We start from the raw sequence: 26,141 nt of genomic DNA on the forward strand, positions 1-26,141 counted from the left end.
TAACATTGCAACCAATTTGTGCACAGTAAGATCCCACAAACAGCAATGACTGGGCAGGTAGGGGGGTTCCTTTCAGCCCGGGATGGCAGTGGGCTGGTGCGGGGTCTTTTCAGCCTGGGATAGGTGTGGGCCGGTGTGGTGTCCTTTCGGCCGGGGTTAGGTACAGGCCGATGCGGGTCCTTTCGGCCTAGGATAGGTGTGGGCCGATGCGGGGTACCTTCGGCCTGGGATAAGTGTGGGCTGGTGCGGTGTCCTTTTGGCCTGGGATAGGTGTGGGCCGGTGCGGTGTCCTTTCAGCCCGGGATTGGTGTGGGCCAGTGCGGGGTCCTTTCGGCCCGGGATTGGTGTGGGTCGGTGCGGTGTCCTTTCAGCCCGGAATAGGTGTGGGCCAGTGCGGGGTCCTTTCGGCCCGGGATTGGTGTGGGTCGGTGCGGTGTCCTTTCAGCCCGGGATAGGTGCAGGGTCCTTTCAGCCCGGAATAGGTGTGGGCCGGTGCGGTGTCCTTTCAGCCCGGGATTGGTGTGGGTCGATGCGGTGTCCTTTCAGCTCGGAATAGGTGTGGGCCGGTGCGGGGTCCTTTCGGCCCGGGATTGGTGTGGGTCGGTGCGGTGTCCTTTCAGCCCGGGATAGGTGCGGGGTCCTTTCAGCCCGGAATAGGTGTGGGCCGATGCGGGGTACCTTCGGCCTAGGATAGGTGCAGGGTCCATTCAGCCCGGTTTAAGTGCGGGCCGGTGTGGGTCCTTTTGGCCTGGGATAGGTGCGGGCCGGTGCGGGGTACCTACGGTCTGAGATAGGTGCGGGGTCCTTTCGTCCCGGGATTGTTGTGGGCCGGTGCGGGGTCCTTTCGGCCTGGGATAGGTGTGGGCCGGTGCGGTGTCCTTTCAGCCCGGGATTGGTGTGGGTTGGTGCGGTGTCCTTTCAGCCCGGAATAGGTGTGGGCCGGAGCGGGGTCCTTTCGGCCCGGGATTGGTGTGGGCCGGTGCGGTGTCCTTTCAGCCCAGGATTGGTGTGGGTCGGTGCGGTGTCCTTTCAGCCCGGGATAGGTGCAGGGTCCTTTCAGCCCGGAATAGGTGTGGGCCGGTGCGGTGTCCTTTCAGCCCGGGATTGGTGTGGGTCGATGCGGTGTCCTTTCAGCCCGGAATAGGTGTGGGCCGGTGCGGGGTCCTTTCGGCCCGGGATTGGTGTGGGCCGGTGCGGTGTCCTTTCAGCCCGGGATTGGTGTGGGTCGGTGCGGTGTCCTTTCAGCCCGGGATAGGCGCGGGGTCCTTTCAGCCCGGAATAGGTGTGGGCCGGTGCGGGGTCCTTTCGGCCTGGGATAGGTGTGGGCCGGTGCAGGGTCCTTTCGGCCCAGGATAGGTGTGGGCCAGTGCGGTGTCCTTTCAGCCTGGGATAGGTGTGGGCCGGTGCGGGGTCCTTTCGGCCCGGGATAGGTGTGGGCCGGTGCGGTGTCCTTTCGGCCCGGGATAGGTGTGGGCCGGTGCGGTGTCCTTTCGGCCCGGGATAGGTGTGGGCCGGTGCGGTGTCCTTTCGGCCCGGGATAGGTGTGGGCCGGTGCGGTGTCCTTTCAGCCTAGGATAGGTGTGGGCCGGTGCGGGGTCCTTTCAGCCCGGGATAGGTGTGGGCCGGTGCGGTGTCCTTTCAGCCTAGGATAGGTGTGGGCCGGTGCGGTGTCCTTTCAGCCTGGGATAGGTGTGGGCCGGTGCGGGGTCCTTTCGGCCCGGGATAGGTGTGGGCCGGTGCGGGGTCCTTTCGGCCCGGGATAGGTGTGGGCCAGTGCGGTGTCCTTTCGGCCTGGGATGGCAGCGGCTTCCATTTCCAGCCCAGATCAGCCCTTCGTCAGTTTCAGTTTCCAGCCTCAGCCCTTCAGAGCGTCCCTCGTTACCCTAGCAACATCAGTCTTTGACGCAGGCCTTAAGCTCCACCCACAGAGCTTAAGGCCAATGTGCGCTGCTCTAAATTCAAAGTTAATTCCGGTGAAACTTTGAACCTTTATTTGTCACAGTTGGGCCACAAAGAAATCGGACGTACCTCTTCAACTGCATCAAAAGTCACCCTCATGGAAAATTGAGCCCCTTGAGTGGAGTTTGAACCCAGAGCCTTCTGACTCCAAGGTGAGAGTGCTTACACTGAGCCATGGCTGACAGATGAGAAATGTAAACATACGAGTTGGGTTTATTTGTAAGAATGTCATACATTAAAATAGGCTCAATTCTTAATCCAAAAATGAGTGATGGTCACCCCAATCAGTCACAGTGGTGTGGTAGGTTGGGGCGAGAATGCTATGGTTTCACAGTCTGATGGTGATACAGACCATCCATTATTCATGTGCTTGTTTTAGGCTGCAGTGCTAGATTCCTGGGATGGTAGGAAAACATTTGTGAAAAAAAATTTTGGTTCAGCATTTTACGCAGTTCAGATAAGTTATATTGAGGTGATCAGGTGACAGTCATTGCCATGTGAGTGGATCATGTGGAACAACAATGTTGATGTCCATTTTCAAAATTGGAACTAAACTTTAGGGGAGCAGTTTTACACTACTAATGGGGACAGTTTGACATTAACTATGGGGTCAGCTTGATGCCTACTTGTGGTTCAGTTAGACACGATGGCAGTAATCTGAGGTGGAACTATGGGGGCAGTTTGACTCTGAGGACAGTTAGAAACTAACTATGGGGCAGTTTGTCACTAACTATGGGGCAGTTTGTCACTAACTATGGGGCAGTTTGTCACTAACTATAAGAGCAGTTTGTCAGTAACTATGGGGCAGTTTGTCACTAACTATGGGGCAGTTTGTCACTAATTATGGGGCAGTTTGTCATTAACTATGGGGCAGTTTGTCACTAACTATAAGGGCATTTTGTCACTAACTATGGGGCAGTTTGTCACTAACTATGGGGCAGTTTGTCACTAACTATAAGGGCATTTTGTCACTAACTATGGGGCAGTTTGTCACTAACTATGGGGCAGTTTGTTACTAACTATAAGGGCATTTTGTCACTAATTATGGGGCAGTTTGTCACTAACTATAAGGGCATTTTGTCACTAACTATGGGGCAGTTTGCCACTGGCTATAAGGGCATTTTGTCACTAATTATGGGGCAGTTTGTCACTAACTATAAGGGCATTTTGTCACTAATTATGGGGCAGTTTGTCACTAACTATAAGGGCATTTTGTCACTAACTATGGGGCAGTTTGTCACTAACTATAAGGGCATTTTGCCACTAACTATGGGGCAGTTTGTCACTAACTATAAGGGCATTTTGTCACTAACTATGGGGCAGTTTGTCACTAACTATGGGGCAGTTTGTCACTAACTATAAGGGCATTTTGTCACTAACTATGGGGCAGTTTGTCACTAACTATGGGGCAGTTTGTCACTAACTATAAGGGCAGTTTGTCACTAACTATGGGGCAGTTTGTCACTAACTATGGGGCAGTTTGTCACTAACTATAAGGGCATTTTGTCACTAACTATGGGGCAGTTTGTCACTAACTATGGGGCAGTTTGTTACTAACTATAAGGGCATTTTGTCACTAATTATGGGGCAGTTTGTCACTAACTATGGGGCAGTTTGTCACTAACTATGGGGCAGTTTGTCACTAACTATGGGGCAGTTTGCCACTGGCTATAAGGACCGTGCAACGCTATTGGGGCAGTTTCACATTAATTGTGGCGTCAGTGTCATCATCTGCAAGTTTAGCAACTCTGCTAAACTGAACCATGGTGATGCGAAGGTTCATTCACAACATTTATGAAGTAAATCGATGAAAAAGGAATCTTGATAAATTACTCACTTTTGTCTTAACTTATTGCAGGAATCCTGACACAGTTGCACACCAATGAATGGCTCCATTGGCTGCAATCTCACCTCGGAGTCTGAAGGCTTTTTGTTCATGCCCAGTCCAGGCCTTATGCACATGGATCTTGGCCAGCAGATCCAGTGCAGTACGGAGGGAGTGCTGCATTGTCAGAGATGCTCTTCTTCAGATTAGACATTAAATTAGTAATCCAGAGACCTGGACTAATGATCCAGAGACCTGAGTTCAAATCCCACCACGGCAGCTGGGGAGTTTAAATTCAGTTAATTAAATAAAAATCTGGAATAAAAAGCTAGTGTCAGTAATGAGGACCATGAAACTATCAGATTGTCATAAAAACTCATCTGGTTCACTAATGTCCTTTAGGGAAGGAAATCTGCTGTCCTTACCTGGACTGGCCTATATGTGACTCCAGACCGACAGCAATGTGGTTGACTCTTAACTCTCCTCTGAAATGGCCAAGCAAGGCACTCAGTTGTAACAAACTGCTACAAGAAACAATAATCAGAATAAAACCGGATGGACCACCCGGCATCGACCTCGGCACCTGCTTCGGACACGACAACAGCACACCCAGCCCAGTCGGCCCTGCAAAGTCCTCCTCACTAACATCTGGGGACTTGTGCCAAAATTGGGAGAGCTGTCCCACAGACTAGTCAAGCAACAGCCTGACATCATACTCACAGAACCATATATTTCAGTCAATGTCCCAAACTCCTCAATTACCATCCCTGGGTATGCCCTGTCCTACCAGAAGGTTAGACCCACCAGAGGTAGTGGCACAGTGGTATACAGTCGGGAGGGAGTGGCCCTGGGAGTCCTCAGCATTGACTCCGGACCCCATGAAGTCACATGGCTTCAGGTCCAGCATGGGTAAGGAAACCTCCTGCTGATTACCACACAACGCCCTCCCTCAGCTGATCAATCAGTACTCCTCCATGTTGAACACCACTTGGAAGAAGCATTGAGAGTAGTAAGGCACAGAATGTACTCTGGGTGGGGACTTCAATGTCTATCCACCAAGAGTGGCTCGGTAGCACCACTACCGACTGAGCTGGCCGAGTCCTGAAGGACAAAACTGGGCCTGCGGAAGGTGGTGAGAGAACCAACATGAGGGAAAAACCTTCTTGACCTCCTTGACCAATCTACCTGTTGCAGATGCATCTGTCCATGACAGCATTGGTAGCAGCGTTCACCGCGCAGTCATTGTGGAGACAAAATCCCATCTTTACACTGAGGACACCCTCCATCGTGTTGTGTGGCACTATCACCATGCTAAATGGGATAGATTCAGAACAGATCTAGCAGCTCAAAACTGGGCATCCGCGAGGCACTGTGGGCCATCAGCAGCAGCAGAATTGAATTCCACCACAATCTGTAACCTCATGGACTGGCATATCCCTCACTCTACCATTACCATCAAGCTAGGGGAGCAACCCTGGTTCAATGAGGAGTGCAGAAGAGCATGCCAGGAGCAGCACCAGGCTTACCTGGGGAAACTGCAACACAGGACTACATGCATGCTGAACAGCGGAAGCAGCATGCTATAGACAGCTCGAAGCAATCCCACAATCAACAGATCAGATCAAAGCTCTGCCACATCCAGTTGTGAATGGTGGTGGACCATTAAACAACTAACAGGAGGAGGAGGCACCATGAATATCCCCATTCTCAATGATGGCAGAGCCCAACATGTGAGTGCAAAAGACAAGGGTGAAGCATTTGCAACCATCTTCAGCTAGAAGTGCTGAGTGGATGATCCATAGCGGCCTCCTCCTGAGGTCCCCACCATCACAGAAGCCAATCTTTAGCCAATTCGATTCACTCCACATGATATCAAGAAACAACTGAGTGCACTGGATACAACAAAGGCTATGGGCCCTGACAACATCTTCAGCTGCTTCATCAATGACCTCCCGTCCATCATAAAGTCAGAAGTGGGGATGTTCGCTGATGACTGCATACTGTTCAGTGCCATTCCTCAGATAATGAAGCAGTCCATGCCTGAATGCAGCAAGAACTGGACGACATTCAGGTTTGGGTTGATATATGGCAAGTAACCGCACAGAGGCACAGGCCAATCCCAGAACCGAAGATGGGCGGATGTTCCTGGGAGTGAAATGGGGGTGGCCCTCCAAAGATGAATTGGCTGACCTCAAAATTTTTGGGAGAGGGTCATGAGCCCCTTCTCACCCTGAACACACACCCCCACCTCTGACTTCCCATTGGCTCTGCCACTGCTGAGAATGCTGATGCTGTTGGTAGCCCCTGTACTTTATACCTGGATGGAAAAGAAATGCACTCTATCATCAGATTTTCAATTTTGCCCTATCTCCAAGTACTTGATTTGGAGAGCTACCTTTAGGCTCAAGATAAGAGTAAACTGAAGATGCTATCAGTCTGCACCTGATATTCCTCCTCCAATAGAATTGCGAGAGGCAGCACATGTGAGGCTATATAGAAAATGGTCACCTATCTGAGCTGATGAGGCCATGACTGACCCCTTTATCCTTGAGTGCTGGCCTCAAAATGTACATAGTGGAAAGAAGCTCCTCAGGCCAACGGCATTACTGTCCAGTGTCTTCCCAGTGGGAGCAGTAAAGAATTTCTACTGCACCGTATACAGTCATTAACCGACATTTGAATATTTATTTTTTCTCCTCTGTGGTGAAATGCAAGTCCTCACCAGCTGCTGCACTCCAGATCCGACAAGTGGCTGGAAGGATTCATACTTTGGGAACAGACCATTGAGCTTTGCAGCATAACGAAACAGTCATTCTTCTGTCAACAACAACTTGCTTTTAATGCCTTTAACATTGGAATATACGCCTCTAACATTGGAAAATATTCCAAGGCGCTTCGCAGGAGCATTATCAGACCAAAATTAACACCAAAGCAGAGAAGGAGATTTTAGGACAGGTCACTAAAAGCTTTGTCAAAAAAAAGAATGAAATAAAGACTTACATTTATATAGAGCCTTTCACGACCACCGGACTTTACAGCCAATGAAGCACTTTTTGAAGAGTAGTCACTGTTGTAATGTGGGAAACGCGGCAGCCAATTTGCACACAGCAAGCTCCCACAAACAGCAATGTGGTACTGAACTGATAGCCTGTTTTAGTGATGTTGGTTGAGGGATATATATTGGCCAGGACACTGGGGATAACTCCCCTGCTCTTCTTCGAAATAGTGCCATGGGATCTTTTACACCCAGAGAGGGCAGACGAGGCCTCGATTTAACGTCTCAGCTGAAAGACGGCACCTCTGACAGTGCAGCACTCCCTCAGCACTGCACTGGAGTGCCAGCCTAGATTTATGTGAATGCGAAGAGGTAAGCTTCAAGGAGGATCAAAGAGAGAAAAGAGAGGAGGTTTAAGGCAGGAATGCCAAAACATACAATCTAGACGGCTAAAGGCACGGCCGTCAATGGTGGAGCGTAGAGAGCGTGGTATGCACAAAAGGCCAGAGTTGAAGGAATGTAGAGCCCTCGGAGAATTGTAGGTTTGGAGAAGGTTACAGAGATAGAGAGGGGTGAGGCCATGGAGGGATTTGAACAAAAGGATGAGAATTTTTAAAGTGAGGCGTCGATGAACTAGGAACCAATATAGGTCAGCGAGCACAGGGGTGATGGGTGAGCTGGGGGGATACTGTGAGTTAGGACACAGGCAGCAGAGTTTCGGATGACCTCAACTTTCTGGAGGGTGGAAGATGGGAGGTTGGTCAGGAGTGCATTGGAATAGTCAAACCTGGAGGTAACAAAGGCATGAATGTCATGCAGCACCAGGAAAAAAATGTCACTCTGAAAGAAATGATGCCTGCACGATATGGAGCAATGGTTTATTAATTTACGGATTTAACAGTAGTCTAATTTTTTTTTAAACCCGCTAATTATTCTTGCAGTACAAAATCTCATCAGGCAAAGGATACAGAATGGATTCAGTTAGTGCTGGAAGTGATCTGGGATTTTATGATGAATGAGTACATTTTAATTATCTGCAGTGTATACTTACAGACTTGGAATGCTGTGTCTCATTAATTCATCACTCAGTCCTTCCACTAGTAAAGGACATCAACAGCTTTCCAAATGCAGTAAAAAGCTCCCTTACTTTCCCCCCAACATCCAATAATCTGGGCTTTGTTTTCCAGGCTCACTGACCTGGGTCTATATAACACAACATGATGTACGTCAAACAAGCATTTCGCAGGTCCTTGAATCAAAAACAGTGCAAACCACCAGAGGCAATTTCTACATTTTTTCCTCTCAGAGTTGATATGATAAGAATCTATTAATAAAACGCGAAGCACCTTAGCCCAGCCATGAAATGTACGCGGCCAAGATGAATGCTGCTTAATTTGTTCTGTTTCTATATCTGCTCTATGTTCAAATGATTGACTTATTATTTCTAAGTGTACAGTACGGAGCTGATCTACATACAATCAAGTCCATACATTCCAAACGGAAATTATTTCAGACACATTGGTTTGCCGGTTAAGTACTGGATTTATTTTGCATTTGTATACTATAAAATAGCAAAATTATAAACATTTAAAGACAATTAGAGTAGACTGTTTTAAAGCACAGTCTTTATTTACATCTGTGACACACGGCTTCCATTTGAAACACTTCAGCACCAACCACACAACCTTCCAGAATTAGATTCTCACAATTGTTCTTCAAAAATATCCAAAAAACTTGCAGAAACTCTTTGTTTATTTTACATAATCTCTCTCTTGAGCAATGCACACAGGCACACTGGAGATAATAGCCTATAAATGCGATCTGGCAGGGGATGGGGCAGCATACGCCTGCCCATGTGGTTGCAGAGATTGGTACTGTGTGCACGGACGGATTAAGGTGGGGGGTGCAGAAGGGCCAGTCGCCCAGGGCCTAAGCATAGAGTGGGGCCCATTCAGGGGATTAGGGGTAAGAGTAAACAGTATTGATATAAGTGACGTAGCAAGAGCGGAGCGAAATTGCAAGGGCTCAGGCGCATGTTATTCTCGACTTGATGTAAACAGACTCTAATTGCCCTTTTTCTCGAGATGCATTCTACACAAAAATCGGGAGCGATAAAAAGGAAAGAGCACCAGCTACTCGAGGAGCAAAAGAGACAAGAAGTAGCTAAACTGCTTAAACTAGATGATTTTGTCCAACTAAAAACCCAAGATCATGAAGATGAAGGCCAAGACGACGCTGTGCCGTCAACTTCAACAATGAAACCACTAGTGGCACCGGACCCAGAGTTGGCTGAGTTGGAGCCCCAAGTTCAAAAGGTTGAAGAAGATGAAAACCAACTGGCGCATACTGAGCTGAAAGAGGCGCAACTTATGAGTGACATTTGGGCTGTGGGGAAACAATATCTCAGAAGACATGCAAAGCCATTGGATTGCAAAACGTAGTTAAGACTGCTGAAACTGTGATAAAGACTTCCAAAACTCTGGCATGATTCACGCCAAGGAAGGATGTCGTTGATACTGCTCAAAGTCCTTCTTCACACGTGTGCACCCGCTGACAGGGGAACTTGTGGAGGGAACGTGGCTCTATTGTTCACCTTCAAATGGTATATGCTGCTTTGCTTGCAAGGTCACAGCACGAACAAGTATCCACTTTACTTGTGGGTTTAATGACTGGAAGCATGGCGATGAGAGGATTTCATCTCACAAAAACAGCCAGCATCATAGAGAAGCCATGGCAGTAACGTGCACTAGACAAGCAGGCACTGGTTGTATAGATGGTCATATTGTCTTCCAGTTTGAAAATGAGCAGCAGTACTGACACAAAGTGCTAGAATGAGCTGTCTGTGTAATAACATTTCTCTGTGAACGAGGTCTTTCATTGCGAGGCGGAGACAAAATCTTTGGGCCTCCAAGTAATGGTAATTATCTGGGTACATCGGAGGTTCTCGCAAACTACGATGCATTTCTTGCTGAACACATCAAGCGCTTCGCCAACAAAGGCAAGGGGCATACTTCATACTTGTCTTCCACCACTGATTAGTTTGATGGGTGGCAAAGTACTTGAGACGGCTATCCAGGAATTGAAATCAGCGAAGTTCTATTCAATATCTGTTGATTCGACACTGATGTCACACATTCAGATCAGCTGACGTTTGTCGTCTGCTATGTTCTACCGACTGGTCCTGCGGAAAGGTTCCTAAAGTTCTTGCCGATAATCAGTCATACTGGACAAGAAATAGCAGAAATAATATTGGCCTTTCTGGATGAGAATGGGATCAACACACAAAACTGTCACGGACAATCTTATGATAATGCTTCAAATATGAGTGGGAAATACATTGGTGTCCAAACTATCATCAAAGAGCAATGCCCATATGTGATGTTTATACCATGTGCAGCGCACTCACTCAACCTTGTGGGGAAAAACCGCGCCGAATGCAGCCCAGTGACCGTCAGATTTTTTGACACTGTACAAAAGTTGTACACTTTTCTCTCTGCATCGACGTATCGCTGGCGACTGCTTATGAAAAACGAAAGCCTTTAGAGCTGTCTGTCGTCAAACAGCTTTCTGCTACTCGATGGTCAGCAAAGTATGAAGCAGTGTCAGCCCTGCTCAAAGGTTATACTCCCATATGCGAAGTGTCGGAATCCCTGGCAAGTGACGTGGAACAGAAAGTTGAATGCTGAAATGAAGCTTAATTGATCCTTGACAAACTGGGCAAACTTGATTCTGCTATTCCCATTGTTATTTGGAACACATTCTTGAAGTGCTTTTACTTGACCAATCTCTCACTTCCCTTGTCGATTTTGTCAAGATCCAGCGGACAGAGTCTGAGGACTTCGAAGACCTAAGGATTAAACAACGAGTACAGTTCAGCTCAGAGGCACGACTGGGTACGCAACCACCGCTATGACGATGGAGATGTTGAAAACACTGTATTCACCCTGTGATATCTTCTGTATGACCTCACAAACATACATGCTCTAAGATGGCTGATAACTTAAGGAACCTGTCAGGTTACCTGCTCCCTCTTTATTGTTGTAAACAGCAATGCCTGCATTACCACAGTAGTCCACTGGATGGAGCTAATTATATATATATATATATATTACATTTCTCCCTCTTTAATGAAGTAATTATAACAAACAATCATCATACATAACTTGCATGGTTATACATAACAAATCATATGGCCTTACTTTGCCATATTTACAAATCAAGCTTAACCACTGGTTTTCTGTTTCGAAAAGGAAACCTTCGCTCTTGAACAGAACTTCCCAAACATGGTGTCGAACTTAGACTCATTCTAGGCTGATCCTGAGGAGAGTTTTCCTCCGAGGGATGCCCTTGATTTACATTTGAACTCTCTACAACTTCAGATTGTTTGTCTGCCTGACTCGGACTCAGACTGAAATTCTGACTTTCTCTTTGACTTGTTTCTAGTACATTTGATGTAGGAGATGCTACTGGTACTGTACTTGTAATAATACTATCGAATAAGTCAGACATAATCAAATCATTCCAACCTTCAACTCCTTACACATCTGTAGGTAAAATATGATCAATGTGAACAAACCTAACCTGTCCATGATCAAACAGCTTGACCAAATATGTGTGAGGACCACGTATCTACACCACTCTTCCTGGTAATCACTTTAACTATGGAGATGGTTCTTCACTCTCACCTTCTGATTTAATTTCACACTTCTCTCTTTTATTCTACCTCTATCATGATTCTCTTTCTGACTTCATTGTTTCTCTTCTATGGACTGTGCCAAGGTTGGTTTTATCAACGAGAATCTGGTTCATGACTGTCGTTTTAGAAACAACTTTGCTGGTGTTCTACTAGTAGTTGCATGAGGAGTATTACGATACATAATTCGAAAATTAGCCAATTTTTAGTCCAATGACAACTGTCATTTCTTTGGATTTGGATCCAGCATCTGTTTGATGAGGGCATGTTTTACAATTTGTACAGTGCGCTCTGCTGCACCATTTGAAGCAGGGTGGTATGGTGGAACCTTGGTATGTTTCACACCATTATTGCTCATGAATTGTGCAAATTCTTCTGAACAAAATTGTGGTCCATTATCAGAAGCAATTTCCTCTTCTCAAAACTGAAACACATCAAGGATGAGGTCAGGAACCGAATGGGACAAGATCGATTTAATAGTCTTTCAATCATGAGCATCGAGAGCAAAGTACTGAGAGGACTTGACTTCTTGAAAATCATTGAGGAGTTTAGCCGACAAAAATCTAGGTTAACGACCAATGTAATGTTATACCTGTAGTTGCTTCTGTGGAGAAAATGGAATGCAAATGACAAATGATGGTCTTCCAAACAAATTGCGCTGTCTTGTTCTAAATTGTTGTCATTGTTGATTTAGTTTCAAAATGTAAGGATTTTTTAAATTAAAGCATCGTTGTTTATGTTTATACAGGGTTTCATCAAGGTATCAGTTTGATTGTTTTGAAATATAATAAAATATTAAATGAGTGTCGTCACAGTATCAATAAGAACATAACCTGAGATGTAGACCTGACCTGACCTTGACCTGATGCATGCTCAGTATAGTGCCCTGTGACTTAGCTCACTAATGTCATTTACTGCAGGATGTGACTGGGCATAAGGGGCGCATGGCTGGAGTACTGCCCGGGGTCCGAGGCACCCTTAATCCGTCCCTGACTGCGTGCTCATTATCGTGAGTCACGCTTGCAGTCAGTGCTACCCGCCCTCTTCATGAGCTGCGAACCTGTTTGTGTGGGGGCTATGGGAAACTGGGAAAAGGAGGAGGGAAGAACTTCCATTTATGTAGCGTCTTTTACATTCTTGGGATATCCCAAAGTGATTTGCAGCCAATGAAAAGGGAGACACATTCTGGTTGCAGGCAACAGGAAAATGTCACAAGTGAGGAAATGGCTGGAGCAGATTCTCCAATAACTCTTGGTGACCCTGGTCGAGATGATGCTGTAATGGAAGCTCAGAAGGCTGCCATCTTGGCTGTGGAGACTGGTGTTGACAGGGGCTTCCAGAGCGTCACCTCACTTCTGCACTCTGTTCTCACCCAGAGCAGTAGGTGTGCTGAGGCCCAGACCCAGGATAGTGGCCTTGGCTCCCTGGGAGAGGTGCCTGCTGCTCTCTCTCTGGAGGACAGCCCACCTGCTCCCCCACCAGCCATTCTGTTAGTGCGCAGGTTGGCAGTCCGCAGCCGGGCTCTCAATGCCCAGAGTTGCTCGAGGTCACCCATCACGGCCATCTGGAGTGCCTCAGTGGAAACTCAGTCACCTCCCACCCGGCAAGCTGTAGCCATTGGGGATGCACCTTGTAGGAGCAATAAGATATGTGAATGGGCACAGAAAGCAGGCACTAGAGGGTTGCACAAGGGTAGTTCATAATTATTCCTGTTAAATATTGGACAAAGGTGGACTTGAGCTGTTCGTTAACTTTTCTTGTTGATGTTCATATTTATAGTGAAGTGAGGGCATGGTAAATGAGGGTGGACTGAAGGAAAGAAATCGGATAGTGGTAGTAAGGATGGTGGTGTTGGTGCATTAGGGATGGGAGGGATAGACCAGGTGAAATGGTCTTGGATGAGATGCTCTCGGAGAGCTCTGTTAGCGAGGCGCACTGGTGGTTGAGACCTGTTACTCCATGTTGTGCTGCCCTTCCTCCTGCACCTCTTGCTGCCCAGTCAGAGTTCTGCAGCAGAATGCCTCAAACCTGGACATCCGCTCAAGGTTGTACTGCAAAGCATCTCCCAAACGGTGCAGGCAGTGGCAGCGTTGCTTGAACACGGCAGCCGCTCACTGACATTTCTGGTGGCGGCGTGGCTCTCATCGTAGGCCAGCTCTGCAACTGTGTGCGGGTTCCAGGCAGAAGTTGTGAGCCATGTCTGAAGGGGATAGCCCTCGTCGGCCAGTAGCCAACCTGTGACCTGACAGTCTGATTGGTATAAAGGTGATACAGAGCACTGGCACAGGATGAATTAATCATGATTGCTGCCAGGAAACCAGACACAGACATGTATGTTGCCCATGGTCACCAACAAGCTGGACATTGAGCGAGCGGTATATTTTAAAATCGGAAAAAATGCCAGGTTGGGAATGGGGATGAGTCAATGGCACCTTGGACCTTGGGGAAGTCTGCAATGCAGGCGAAGCCCCATGGTCGCTTGATCTGCTCACTCTGTCCACCTGGCATAGAGAACCTCGGTGACTTACCGGGCACAGTAGTGAACAGCAAACTGGGAAATGTCGCTGATGTCACCTGCTGTGGCCTGGAAGAGGCTTATTGCATAAAAGTGAAGAGCCACTGGCAGTGCCCTGGTTCAAGGTTCGAGCTGTAGCTGGTGATGTAGCTCGGTGACAGCCTCCTTGGTGAAGAGAAGCCACCTGAACCCGAGCGAACCCACTGTATACTGCTCTCCAGTCAGAGAAACATCACTTCACCGCTACTTCTGGCCCTCCACCAATTACATACCCAAGTTACCACCATCCATTTAATGCCATGTGCTTCTACTTTCCAGAATCAGTCTCTTATGTGGTACTATATTAAATGCCTTTGAAAGTTCATGTATACAGCATCTACCTTTATCAACCCTCTCTGTTACTTCATCATAGAACCTCTTAGCAGAAGATGAGGGGGTTGAGTAGGTTGGGCCTTTACTCATTGGAATTCAGAAGAATGAGAGGTGATCTTATCGAAACATATAAGCTTATGATGGGGCTCAACAAGGTGGATGCAGAGAGGATGTTTCCACTGATAGGGGAGACTAGAACTAGGGGGCATAATCTTAGAATAAGAGGCCGCCCATTTAAAATTGAGATGATAAATCTGTGGAATTTGCTGCCTCAGAGAGCTGTGGAAGCTGGGTCATTGAATAAATTTAAGGCAGAGATAGACAGTTTTTTAACCGATAAGGGAATAAGCCATGATCGTATTAAATGGCGGAGCAGACTCGAGGGGCCATATGGCCTACTCCTGCTCCTATTTCTTTTGTTCTTATTAAGTCAGAAAAATGTTTATAAAGCATCCAGAAATTAACCATCAGCCATAAAGGACAAACATATACGTACTGGATGAGCCCTTTAAATAGCGCTGCTGCAGGGTCCTTGCTGCTTGTTAGCGACACAAGTTGCTAAGTGATTTTCTTACATGATGGTTTAGGCACCGGGGCAGACAAATTTCACAAAATGTTCCTACAATAAACAGTGGACCCTTATTTAAATATTTTAATGATCGTTTTAAATACTTCCGGCATGCCTATGGAGGAGACCGATCCAATATCCAGTGTAGAATGAGCACATACATTACCCGCCACATTGAACGCTAAGGCACCCGATTTATGCCTTGCTGTGGCTGCCGGATTTTACGAATTGTGTAAAATGTGACCGGCTACAGTTAAACACAAAATGAAGGTTAAAGAAGAGGCGTCCAGCCTCATTATCATATTTACATTGACATCCCACCTACTGGCAGCAGGTTAGCTGCCCGCACCCCACCCCACCACACCCCCCATCCCACACCCCCATCCCAAGTTCCCCAGCCCATTCCAACCCCCGTTCCACCCCCCGTCACACATCCCCATTCCACACACCACCCCCCCCACAATCCCCCCCCATCCCACCGTTCCCCCATCCCACATCCCTGTCCCAACCCCCTGTCACATCCCCCCCCGTCCCCATTGCCCTCCCCCGTCCACCCCTGCCCCACACCCCCATCCCACACCTCACCCCCCCGTTCCCCCCCTGTCCCACCCCCCTGCCCCCGCGTTCCCCCCCATTGCCCCCCCAGTCCCCATTCCCCATCCCACCCCCACCGACCCTCACCCCATCCCACACCCTGTCCCATCCCCCCGTCACACCCCGCCATTCCCACCCCCATCCCCATCCCCTCGTCCCTCACCCCATCCCATTCCCCCATCCCACACCCCGTCCTGCACACCCATCCTACACCCCCCCATCCCACACGCTCATCCAACCTCCATTAAAATCGGAAGTGGACAGGTTGGAATTCTGATTGATAACAATTTAACTACCCCCAGACTCCAAACCCACACAGTTTTTAAGGTTAAAATTCCCCTTATCATTTCTGTTTGTTTTTTGTCTTTGAATTCCCCCAACGTTTGTAGAAACAGGGGCTGAAATTGCCATTTTGCGACTTCCATTAGCGTCTCCCGGGTGGAGGGGGAGCTAATGGGGAGCAAAACTGTTTTTGCCCGGGGTGGGCTACTGGCTCCCATGGAATAGTGTGGGAGTTAGCGGAGGCGCTGTCACCATAGCTAGTAGTACCCTGCGCCTCTGCACAACCACTGATGACATCATTGCTGCGCATGGCGACCCCTTAGCACTGTGCGTCGACCCGTTCCGTCCTGCGGTGAAATTGGCCAAGTCACGAACCGGGCCGACATCCGCTCGCAGGCCGGAAGTTAAAGGGGAGGCCGGGATTGCCGTGCGCGACATTTGTTTTTCCGGCCGACTCACTGGTTGGCCCCTTTGGTCCTTCTTTGGCATAGTGTAGCCCGACACTCCATTTGGGTGCCGGGCTATGGCCTCGGCACCACGTTGTCCTGGTGGCCCAGTGAAGGCCCAAAGGGGGCCGGCAGAGTATGCAGCGGCCCTCCCCTTTAACCGAAGGGGAGAGGCGTTGAACCGTGTCAGCATTACGTGGAGCAGCTGCGTAGCGTTGATGAACGCACCCGAATAGCGCCCCAGTAGCCACCCCAAAAGATGGTAGAGCGCGCAAGATTGCGCTCCATTTCCTGTGAGGGATAGTAACCGTAATTTCACAGTCGTGGCGGAACTTCTGCGTGGGGCGCAGGAAGACCCATCCCGAGTCGGTTACTGCCCCCAATCAAGGCGCTGGGGAATTTTGCACCCATTAGAATGTTACAGTATAGAAACAAGCCATTCTACACTGGTATTATTCTCCACTTGTGTCACCCAGTCTAATCCCACTCTCCAGCTCACTCCCCACAATCTTCACTGTCCCGCTCAGTCTAATCTCATTCTCCTGCTCACTTTGAATATATTCAAAAAGGAGTTAGATGAGGTCCTTACTACTAGGGGGATCAAGGGGTATGGCGAGAAAGCAGGAATGGGGTACTGAAGTTGAATGTTCAGCCATGAACTCATTGAATGGCGGTGCAGGCTAGAAGGGCCGAATGGCCTACTCCTGCACCTATTTTCTATGTTTCTATGTTTCTATGTTTCCCCCTAAATGTTTCCTGTTTACAAGCAACTATTTAATTCTTGTGAAAAATAATTTATGGGCTCTTTCCCAACAGTGATTTGCAGCAGAGAATTCCACATTCGAACTAACCTCTTTGTAAAGATAATTTTCTGAGATCCCTTTAATTCTTTTTGAGATTATCTTAAATTGGAGATCTCTTGCTACCCTGTAATTGACCAGAGGAATCAATCAATGAATTCTCATAAACTTTCAGAATCTTAAAGACCACTAACAAGTCACCCTTTAATCTACTCAGCTCCATTGAAAAAGCCCTAATTTCTCAAATCTCCATAACTGTAACACCCTTTCATCCCTGGTAACACCCTTGTGAATCTACATTGCACCTTTTCCATTGCTTTAATATTCTTTCTGTAATGGGCTGCTCAAAATGGTACACAGTACTCCAACTGTGCCCAAACTTAAGGTCTTATATAAATTTGACGTTATCTCCTTACAACTCTCTACCTCTCTTTCTTCCTTCAAGACGCTCCTTAAAACATCCAAAATATAGTACTTCACACTTTTCGACACTAAACCACATTTGCCATTTCTTGGCCCAGCCAGCTAGCCAATCTAAGTCCTTCTGTAGTCTTTCACAATCATTGTTACAATTTGCCTTACCTCCCCATTTGGTGTCATCAGCAATTTTGATACTGTTCCAAGGCATAAGCTCAGTATATATAGTAATTAAGAGCGGCCCCAACACAGACACCTGCGAAGCACTTCTTGCCACACATTACCGTTCCAAGAAATTATCCTTTACTCTTAACCTTTGTTGTTTGCCCTCTAACCATTTCTCTATTCGTGTGGGCACATTCCCCTTCATTTCATGTGACATTAATTTTGCCACGTCTCTTAAGTGGTACCTTACCAACTGAAAATCCACAGAAAGCCCAGTTTCTACATTTCCTTTATCACTCTCTCTGTTATTTCTTCAAAGAATTCTATAAAGTTGGCAAAGAATGACCTGCCCTTTAGAAATCGCTGCTAACTGCTCTGGATTTGTTCCAAATGCTTAGTTATTTTGTTCAATATTATAGACTCTAAGGGATCTATTTTTCCTACCGAGGCAGGAGAGAGGTGGGCGATGTCCGAGGCGGGCTGCGACCCCGCTCATCGGCTCCATATCAGCTCTCCCCACGACTCTCCCTAGAGTGGGCTTGTTGAGCCCGCCCTGCGAGGTTCACGGCCATTTAAAAGGAACCGGGCCTAATGACATCATCTCATGACACATCATCAGCCGGTTTCTTTAAAGGGACCATGTCCACATACATTTTGACAGTTGTGCTGTTGAGGTGCTCCCATGACTCCCTCCCGATGCTTATGGAGGGAGTCACAGCACGCAGGGAGGTTCTCTTCCCTTCCAATGGGCAGAAGGGCCCTCTCCAGGACACCAATGCAGCCTGGTTGCACATTGCAGAGGAGGGCACAAGCAGGGATGTCGTCGGGAAGACCAGGCTGCAGTGGCACAAACCTTTCACTGATCTCAGTTGATCACGAAACTTTACTGCAAAGCCACACTCATCTCACACTGTGCCACTCAACATATCCCCATCACTCTGCCTTCCCTACCCTACTCCTGCACATCCTTATTCACACCAACTTACCTTGCACCTCCACCCATCCCTCTGTTTCTATCTATATTATCACAACTCCATCTCACTAGCTATTCCTCACACTCACCCTCATCCTTGTCCAATCATACCAACTAACAACACACAAGAGTAGGCACTTGGGTGTTATCGCCAATGCTGATGTAAAGTTTCTGCTAATGTGTTATCAAACATTGAAATCTTTAATTTCAACATTTTGACTTCTTGGACAGATCTGTGTGCACCTTTAGGAGTGGCTGAGTGAGTTGCAGTCAATGGTGAGACATTACGGTACCCCCCTCACAATGGCGATGGCTTGGGCATTGTAGGGATGCTTTATGGTATTGTTGTCGGGTGGTGCCAACTTGGCGCATCATGTGGCAGCCAGGGTGTACAGCGTCAAGTGAAGTAAAGCTGGCCATGGTGAGGCCATCCCTGGCATTCCAGGCAGCAATTTGGTCGGATGCTGATGCCCTGTGTCCTGTGTAGCATCAGGTGATTGTGGAGAAGGTTGGTGTTGTTGTTGGAGGTGTTGCTGGTATACCTGGTGATTTTGATGTTGGGGCTGATCGTGGTGGGATTCTGAGGACCAAGGTGAGGTTTTTTTCAAGGTCACCGATGCTGATGGAATAGCTGGCAGCTGAGATGACAGAAGCGATCTGTCAGTGGTGAGAGAGGTTGCTCCATGGAAGTGACACTGGATAGAGAGTATACTCCAAACACTTCAAACCTCCATAAAGCTGAAAAGTGTATTCCAAATCCTGAAGGCTCCAGCATCTTTGATTGGAAATTGAACAGCTGTGAAATGGTAGCTTTTATAGCACTTCTGCAGCTATCAACCAGTCAAACCAATCCAGAGTTCTTGAGAACCCAACACACTTACTTGCCGTGATACCCGAGGGATGTGAACCTTGTAAAAAACTTGGAAAAATCCTTTGGACCTGATAAAATGCTTTAAGCAGCATCTTAACTAGCACTAATGCCTGACCCGCCGCTTGGTGCTGGTCTGCAAACTGCAGCCAGAGCCGGCACTTTGGAAATTCACATGGAGGCGGGTTCAGAGCGGACTTTGGCCCCACTGTCAATCACGGCCATTTTGACAGCGGACCTGCCTCCAAATTTGCACTTGCAGGGCTGGTAAGATTCCTGCCTATTAGTTTATCAACAATTGAAGTGAGTCTAACTGGTCTATAATTTACTATCTTACCCTGTCTCTATTTTTGAAGAGTGGGAGGCCACATTTGCTACTCTCCAATAGTCCTTCCCACAGAATTTTGGAAATTTTGAATGAAAGCCTATGGTGTTCTGCATCCTGCACCCTTCTAGTGAGCACAGTTGAACAGTTCAGTCACTAGTTGGCCATTAGACAATGGAGACGAGTGGGTTTGAACCCTCACTGATGGGCAGCAAGTAACAAATCCTTTTTAGAAGCAGCATGGTGACTAGCAGGGCGCACCATAAAACATGCGAGTGAACAGCCACATTCCTCCTGACCACAGTTTGGAAGTACATCATACTCCATCAAATAATGACTCCACCAGTTAGAGATGAAGAGCTTCAGCAGGAGATGCTTGCCTTTTTCCAACCAAATCATGGTAGACACCAAACCCTGGATATATGAGTGCACAGTTTCATAAGCACCATTATGGCAGTGTCCCCTAGAAGCTGTTGTTTCAGGTCAATGAGTTTCCTCTCCACCTACACGACAGACACCTGAAGGAATAGGGCAGCTTGCCCCATGCCAGTTGCCTTGATGCTTCAGAAGTCCAAGTCCAATGGCATGTATCAGGCTTGATCGAGGTTCTTATTGAGGGCTCTTTGGCAAAGCAGCATGTCTGCTACGAGTTTGACTCCCCCTTCAGGGTGCGATAGTGACAGCTCAGTGTAGATTGGAACCCTTCCTCACTACAACTGATTCAACTTTTTTATCACTAATCCACCTCGTAGCTTGGTCCTGGAGCTTGGCCATCAGCTGGAGGACTCTCCTCTTTTGCATTCCTAGGGGTTCTCAAACACTAAGAGCTCATTGGGCACACGTCTTGCACTCAAATTTAGATCTTCTGGTAAAGAGTCTGCCACTAAAATGACTGCTGCAGGACCAGCTTTCCTGTTTAATATATCTAGTCCAGTGGTCATGTAGGTCCATAGGTGCATTCACAAATTCCACCAGCATATTCATCAGGAATGAAATGGTCAACAGCATTTAAAGGAGTTCTTTGGTCATCCGATTCCAGTCGAATGTTGCTAAGCTATTGAAGGAAAATCAAGGGTATGTGTATCCCTTTAAGGCATTTAAGGCAGAGCTGAAAGGCTCACTCATTCCTGAATTAGAAAACAGTGCCCTGAGCTAGTTATTGACACTTCTTCTTCTCCTCCCAAAGTATCATTTCCAATACAGGAGTAAGCCTCATTACTTACAACAGGCAACTTCATCCACATTGGTCAGTGTAATGTATGCATCTGTCAGCACACTCACAGGCTTGTGGAGCTGGTGCATGGTGCACCATCTTGCTGTCTGAAGAAGACGGGGGTCCCCAATGGAGTGCTCTCTATGCGGGAGTTCCCATGCAATCGGTTTTTAAATCGGTTCACGGGCTCCCAGGCCACCTGTATTTCTGTGGTCTACAGGAGTCCGTGTTCCACGTTTATGTCGAATGTGTGAGGTTGCAGCCCCTCTTTCAATATTTGATGGGGCTACTCCTCAAATTCTGGTTGCACTTCAGTCCCACGCCCCTGATCCTTGGACACCCTGTGCAGAGGGGAGCGGGCAGGTAGAAGGCCTCCTCGTAGGACTGCTCTTGGGCACGGCCAAGGGGGCCATCAACCGGTCCAGGCAGCGGGCGGTCGAGAGGCTCGTTCAGCCCGACTGCCTGCCTCTCTTCCGCGGTTACATCCGAGCCAGGGTATCCCTGGAGATGGAGCACGTGGTGTTCATCGGTACACTCACGGCCTTCCACGAGAGATGGGCGCCGGAGGGACTGGAGTGCAAAGTACATCATCATCCCCGGGAACAGATTTTTAATTTAATTTGGCAAAGTTTCCTTATTAATTTGTTAATTTGAGGGTTTTAGTGCCCTTACAAAAAGAGGGCACTTGATTTAAAGTTTATTTTTAAAAAGTTATGAAGTTGTTGCATTGTGAGTGGCTCAGCCAGTCCCGTGATATTCACAAGACTCAATAAAACCCCAGTTAATTGAGTTCAGGTTCTCCACGATGAGGCGTGCAGTTGTGAGCCTGGTGGATAATCTGGTAGGGTTCAGTTTGATGGTTTAAACTTTTTCTAATAAACCAGCTCGTTCTTTACAGCAAATGTGTAGCCGTGAATTCTTAAGCAAAGAACCGATGAAGCAAATACACGACAATTAGAAGTGCTTTAGATTACTTCAAGTAATGTGTAAATACACAAATATTTCTATAACTAATATTTAGTGGAATTTGTTTTTAATTTATATTTTTACAAATGCAGAAAACATTTGTGCTTATTAGACAGTCCTGTTGCTTCTGCTGTTTTCTCTCACGTAATTTTACCAGGTAAGGTTAAAAAAAGGCTTCAGAGTCTATCTCTTCTGATGTTGACATGAAAAATTTGTTGAAAGAAAAGACTGAAGCCTAACTTCTATTTCTATATCACTTCTGAGAGCAAGGCTGTTAAGTTCAGAATAACTCCACAAGACTGTGTTGTAAGCTCAAACCATTGTGACCTTGGTCTCTTTAATGTAACTCCAATTTGAGGAAGCAGCATGGTGGATTGCCTTTTATATCTGCTTGCCCAGGGTGCACAGGTGACCCTTAGGACTCCCACAGGTGTGTCCCCTGTTAACAAGTCTTACTCATTGGTGAGGTTAGCATACATAACATCACTCCCCCCCAAAGTCTTATGTACGAGTTATTTACAGGTTGAGGCGATCTGGCACTCTGCGTTCCCGGGTCGATCGCTTGAGTTGAAGTCCTGGCATGGGTGAGTTGGTCGGATCATTGCTGCATGGCAGTGCAGCTGGTCTGATTGGACTGTCAGGCATGGTGGGTTCATCCTCATGGTTGACAGCAAGGTCGATTGCTGGTTGGGCGTGTGTTGATGGATCATAGATGGTAAAGTCTTCTTCAAACTCTTCTTGGTTGTCAGCGAATCACAGTTGGTCTGATCGAAGTGCTTTCTGCACATTTGCCCATTCAACAATTTAACAACAAACACTCTATTCCCCTCCTTCGCTAAAACAGTGCCAGCAATCCATTTGGGACCATGACCGTAATTGAGAACAAACACAGGATCATTAACCTCAATGACACGCGATATAGCCACGCGATCATGGTACGCGTTATGCCGGTACTGCAGGGTTCTCTTCATTAACAATTCTGCAGGGGGGACCCCGGTGAGCGAGTGGGGGCGCGTCCGGTAGCTGAGCAGGACCCGAGATAACCGGGTCTGCAAGGAGCCATCCGTTACGTGTTTCAAGCTCTGCTTGATGGTTTGGACTGCCCGTTCTGCTTGACCATTGGATGCGGCTTAAATGGGGCAGACCTTACATGCTTAATGCTAAGCGTCACCCGTCACGGCTCACCAGATCAGGATCTGGACTAGCCAAGACCCTGTCATGAACTCGTTGAATTCCGAGCTCGTGAAACATAAGAACATAAGAACATAAGAACATAAGAATTAGGAACAGGAGTAGTCCATCTAGCACCTCGAGCCTGCTCTGCCATTCAACAAGATCATGACTGATCTGGCCATGGACTCAGCTCCACTTACCTGCCCGCTCCCCATAACCCTTAATTCCATTATTGGTTAAAAATCTATCTATCTGTGATTCAATGAGCTAGCCTCAACTGCTTACTTGGGCAGAGAATTCCACAGATTCACAACCCTCTGGGAGAAGAAATTCCTTCTCAACTCGGTTTTAAATTGGCTCCCCCGTATTTTGAGGCTGTGCCCCCTAGTTCTAGTCTCCCCGACCAGTGGAAACATCCTCTCTGCCTCTATCTTGTCCATCTCTTTCATTATTTTAAATGTTTCTATAAGATCACCCCTCATCCTTCTGAACTCCAATGAGTAAAGACCCAGTCTACTCAATCTATCATCAAAAGGTAACCCCCTCATCTCCGGTATCAGCCTAGTGAATCGTCTCTGTACCCCCTCCAAAGCTAGAATATCCTTCCTTAAGTAAGGTGACCAAAACTGCACACAGTACTCCAGGTGCGGCCTCACCAATACCCTGTACAGTTGCAGCAGGACCTCCCTGCTTTTGTACTCCATCCCTCTCGCAATGAAGGCCACCATTCTATTCGCCTTCCTGATTACCTGCTGCACCTGCAAACTAACTTTTGGGGATTCATGCACAAGGATCCCCAGGTCCCTCTGCACCGCAGCATGTTGTAATTTCTCCCCATTCAAATAATATTCCCTTTTACTGTTTTTTTTTCTAAGGTGGATGATCTCACATTTTCCGACATTGTATTCCATCTGTCAAACCTTAGCCCATTTGCTTAACCTATCTAAATCTCTTTGCAGCCTCTCTGTGTCCTCTACACAACCCGCTTTCCCACTAATCTTTGTGTCATCTGCAAATTTTGTTACACTACACTCTGTCCCCTCTTCCAGGTCATCTATGTATATTGTAAACAGTTGTGGTCCCAGCACCGATACCTGTGGTACACCACTAACCACCAATTTCCAACCCGAAAAGGACCCATTTATCCCGACTCACTGCTTTCTGTTAGCCAGCCAATTCTCGATCCATGCTAATACATTTCCTCTGACTCCGCGGTTCATTGTCACTAACAAGGACGTCTGGCAAACCATGGGTGGCGAACATGGCCTGGAGGCTTTCAATGGTGGCAGTGGACGTACATGATGACATTATTATACATTCAATCCATTTAGAGTAAGCATCCACTGCTACTAGAAACATTTTTCCTAGAAAAGGGCCAGCAAAATCTATGTGGACCCTGGACCACAGTTTGGAGGGCCATGGCCATAGGCTCAGTGGGGCTTCCCTGGGTGCATTGCTCAACTGTGAGCAAGTGTTGCATTGGTGTACGCATGACTCCAATTCGGAATCAATGCCGGGCCACCAAACATGCAACCTGGTGATAGGCTTCATCATGACTATGCCTGGGTGGGTACTGTGTAGGTCGCGTATAAACGCTTCCCTGCCTTTTTTTGGCAAAACCACACGATTACTCCATCGAAGACAATCCGATTGGATGGACAATTTATCCTTACGTCGGTGAACGGCTTAATTTCATCTTGCATTTTCCCGGGAACCGCTGACCAGCTCCCATTAAGGATGCAGCTTTTTCTACTGATAGCACAGGGTCTTGGCTAGTCCAGGTCCTGATCTGGCGAGCTGTGACAGGTGATGCCTCACTCTCAAAAGCATCCATTACCAGAAGTAAGTCTGCGGGTTGCGCCATTTCCACCCCGGTGGTGGGCAATGGCAGCCAACTGAGGGCATCAGCGCAGTTCTCAGTGGCTGGTCTGTGGCGCATTACACAGTCCTACGGAGACAATGTTAGTGTCCATCTTTGGATGTGGGATGAAGCTTTGGTGTTGATACCTTTGCTTTCTGAGAGCAGTGAAGTAAGTGGTTTGTGGTCGGTTTCGAGCTTGAACCGGAGACCAAATAGGTATTGGTACATTTTCTTAACCCCATATACACATGCTAACGCTTCTTTCTCAACCATACTATCAGCTCTTTCAGCCTTGGATAAACTTCTGGATGCATATGCAACCGGTTGCAGTTTGCCTGACACATTTGCTTGCTGTAAGACACAACTGACCCCATACGACGATGCATCACAAGCTAGTACTAAACGTTTACATGGGCCATACAATACAAGTAAATTGTTATAGCATGGCATAGAAACATAGAAAATAGGTGCAGGAGTAGGCCATTCGGCCCTTCGAGCCTGCACCACCATTCAATAAGATCATGGCTGATCATTCATCTCAGTACCCCTTTCCCGCTTTCTCTCCATATCCCTTGATCCTTTTAGCCGTAAGGGCCATATCTAACACCCTCTTGAATACATCCAATGAACTGGCATCAACAACTCTCTGTGGCAGGGAATTTCACAGGTTAACAACTCTCTGAATGAAGAAGTTTCTCCTCATCTCAGTCCTAAATGGCCTATCCCTTATCCTCAGGGTCTCCTGGTTCTGGACTTCCCCAACATCGGAAACATTCTTCCCGCATCTAACCTGTCCTGTCCCGTCAGAATCTTATACGTTTCTATGAGATCCCCTCTCGCGCTTCTAAACTCCAGTATATCGAGGCCAAGTTGATCCAGTGTCTCCTCATATGTCAGTCCAGCCATCCCTGGAATCAGCCTGGTGAACCTTTGTTGCACTCCCTCAATAGCAAGAATGTCCTTCCTCCGATTAGGAGACCAAAACTGAACACAATATTCCAGGTGAGGCCTCACCAAGGCCCAGTACAATTGCAGTAAGACCTCCCTGCTCCTATACTCAAATCCCCTAGCTATAAGGCCAACATGCCATTTGCCTTCTTCACCACCTGCTATACCTGCATGCCAACTTTC

This window comes from Pristiophorus japonicus, chromosome 6, assembly GCF_044704955.1.
Source record: "Pristiophorus japonicus isolate sPriJap1 chromosome 6, sPriJap1.hap1, whole genome shotgun sequence".
Taxonomy (NCBI): domain Eukaryota; kingdom Metazoa; phylum Chordata; class Chondrichthyes; family Pristiophoridae; genus Pristiophorus; species Pristiophorus japonicus.